This window comes from Prunus dulcis, chromosome 6 (genome assembly GCF_902201215.1).
Source record: "Prunus dulcis chromosome 6, ALMONDv2, whole genome shotgun sequence".
Lineage (NCBI taxonomy): Eukaryota > Viridiplantae > Streptophyta > Magnoliopsida > Rosales > Rosaceae > Prunus > Prunus dulcis.
This window is the reverse complement of record NC_047655.1, coordinates 12,954,263-12,957,540: the sequence shown is the minus strand read 5'-3', so window position 1 is coordinate 12,957,540 and position 3,278 is coordinate 12,954,263. Positions and strand designations below refer to the sequence as shown.

Below are 3,278 nucleotides of genomic sequence, written 5' to 3'. Positions count from 1 at the left end.
CCCGGCTTCCTCTCGAGAGTCTAATCCAACATCTCAGTCAAGATCTGAAACCCAGCATCCTGTGGAGGATCCACAGACTCGATCGGAGTATCAGGAGGAAGTTGGGAGGCGGACTCCTGAAAAACCAACTGGCTCCTCTCCACCATCGTCGTCTGTTTAACATAACATTAAATATAAATTAAAACATTCATATAATAACCATGAAACTTGAATGCGTAAGATAATAATTAAAATTAAAGAATACTTACATGAAAGGACTCACCCAACTCATTCCCAGGTCGAACATAAACGTCGCCAAAGACGTCGATCTTTGGGAATTTGGACCCCCCTGAATTGAACAAGAGAAGAAAAATATTAGTACGAAAAAAAAATAATATTAATGGCATATTATTAAGAATTGAATATAAACTATTTTATTACATGCCACCGTGCATCCATCCTATATGAGAAGGGCTTGGAACTTGAATGGTGGAGAAAAGTCTTCTTGTTCCTATTGCCCTTATTGACTTTGGCTTTATTATGTTATACAAAAAATAAACGTATTAGTTGAAATTGAAATGAAATATAAAAAATTAAATAAACATGTAATAATTTTGAAATTAATATTAAAAAATACCACATAATCTGGCGCCTGAAAATGAGCGCAGAGCCACGCCCAACTATCCTCCCGCCCCTCAAGCTTCTTCGGCAACCCTCCTGAAGAGCAACCTGTGGATCATCAAACGCCTAGAAATGGTGATGCAAGTCGCTCTTCCACTGCTTGTACCTCTCAGCAAAGAGTATGTTGACGTACGCCAATGACTCGTCATCGAGGTCCTCTAAGTTATAGTTCGTCTGCAATTAATTAATTACATACATTAAGTAATAGAAATATATAAAATTGTAGGATACATACCGACAATTGTCTGCGCACCTCCATCTGGATCTCGGCAGGCATGCCCTTCCAAGACTTCCATTGCATCGGGCAATGGGTCCGAACGACGTGACCAATGTCGTGGGCCAATGAGCTATGCAACTCTGCCGTCAGTGCAGCCCGATGCCGCTCGTTATATCCGATGTTGATACGACTATTGGTCACCTAGGTGACCTTTGTCGTCTTCAACTGCCCACACAGCCCCCGGGTGTTCTTCTTGGCTGCAAAGAAATATTAAATGAACGTTAAATAACAAATTCAACTATAAAATATTTGTCCAAAACAACTGGAGTTGAAGGAAATCTGTACCTGATTGTGACCCGACGCATCAGTAGCGTCTGTCGATGTAGTGTCGGTGGTGCTGGCGGGGCGGTGATGACGTCTGGCGCTAACAGATTGCGCCACTGATGACGCTGATGACACTGACGCATGAGAGACCCCGGGACCAACCATCAAATGGTCCATCTGCGCTGGAGCAGTGGTAGCTGATGTCAGAGCCGGGGGAGGCGAACTCTGTGTGGTCGTCATCGCCTTACGACTTCTAATAAGGTTCGACATCTGCACAATTCAACACATGATTGAATAGAAACAAGTAAATATTAAAATATTTAATTTTATTTTATACAAGCGATAGAGATTTCTAAAACACGAACTATTACATTTCAACAACCAAAAAAAAAAACCATGAACCATGAACATATAAATAAAAAAAATAAAAAACCATGAACCAAAAAATAAAATCAAAATAAAGCCAGACTAGGCATCCAAACAGATTTGCATACGTCTTTATTTAAAACCAATCTCAATACATACAGGTCTAATTGCATATATACGTCTACTTGTACATCAAAGATTCCAAAAAACAAAAAGGAACCCTACTACCTACTACTACTCTCATACAGAAATTAAACAAAAAACAAAAAGGAAAAAGGAAAAATGAACATTCGAACTCTGAAAAACTCAGAGTGACCACTAGAATACTCAGACCTGTGAATAAATCACATTGAAGAGCAAACTGCCAAGGGAAACACAGAGTTGGAGACTACAACAAAATAACAGAAAATGAGAGGCATTACCCATTTACCAATATAGCCCTCAAATCACAGAAAATGAGAGGCTGCCCTGCTCTGATAACCTATTGCTTTGCTAAACACATGATTGAACTTCAAGACATAAATAAATGGCAATTTTTGGACAAATAGTTCAACAAATAATTCAACAAACACATGAAAATCAAACCTGCCAGTAAACCCTAATCTTCATCAATCCAACCCAAACTAACATAAAGTTAAAAACCCACCATATAGAAAAATTATTGAATGAAAAATTGGCACAAACAAAATTCGGGAATTTTACCAGAGGGGGTTTGCAGAGAGAGAGAGAGACTGTTGACGCAGGCGCGAAGCTCGAAGGCTGACCTTCTACTCTCCGGCGGTGGAGAGATCTAGGGTCTCCGAGGGGTATGGGGGGCTGGGCCGTCGTCTGCAGGAATGGCTTGGCCGTCGGGTCTGAGAGTGGTCGAAGGTCAGAGGGTCTAAGAGGGATCCAAGGAGAAGAGAGGGTCTGAGAGGGATCGAAGGGTTTGACAGGGGAAAATTGAAAAATAAAAAAAAAGCGCCTTTTTTTTTCTTTCAGAAGTGGGGCGGCAAATTTTCGCGCCCTTGCGCCAAAATTATCGAACCTTGCGCAACGTAAGACACATGTCGTCGTTCAAAGAGATATTGCGCGACGAATAAGTTCCAGCGTCGCTAAAATTTTAGGATTTAGGGTTTAGGGAATAGTGAGGCATCGCACAAGGTATTTTTAACTATCCAACCACCATAATTATTGCAACTTGTGCGAGCGCGACGTATAGTTTCTTATTTGTCACCTAAACCTTTGCACGACGAATATGTGGTGCGTCTCGCAAGGTTTAATTTTTTTTTTTTTTCAAATAATCTACAAGCATTCTGAAATAATTGTAGCATGAAATCTACATTATTTTGCATCTTGACCACCTTCAAATAAGTAACATAATTTTTTTTTAGTGTCGTTATGCAATTGGCCCTTGTAACTCTAATAGTCGATACAAAAATTCATCTACATATTTTCTTCCAACCAAAACCCAATTTTTAAAACGGATGCCATGACGGATAAAAGTTGCCCATTTGTTATTACTTATTTACAAGACCCTGGCCATTTTTGTTATCCAACAATTTTTCCTAAACAATCCCTAATATTTTGCCTTTCCATTATTATGGTGTTGCTTGGACTCAACAAATGAAAACATTCTCATAATACATATAATATATGTTCCTTCATAAATAATATGTATATATAGCTATACATATAAACCATAATTACTTATAATAATTTAACTATACAT

At 39.0% G+C, this 3,278-nt stretch overlaps 1 long non-coding RNA gene across 1 annotated transcript; it reads right to left on the bottom strand.

The window, feature by feature from the left end:
* Positions 1-282: 282 nt before the first annotated feature.
* On the bottom strand, positions 283-2,432 carry LOC117632680. The gene is made up of 6 exons (XR_004586510.1): positions 2,270-2,432; positions 1,223-1,471; positions 914-1,134; positions 617-834; positions 421-512; positions 283-328 (listed from the first exon to the last, which is right to left on the bottom strand). It is a non-coding gene; the product is annotated as an uncharacterized LOC117632680 (long non-coding RNA).
* Between the last annotated feature and the right edge of the window lie 846 nt (positions 2,433-3,278).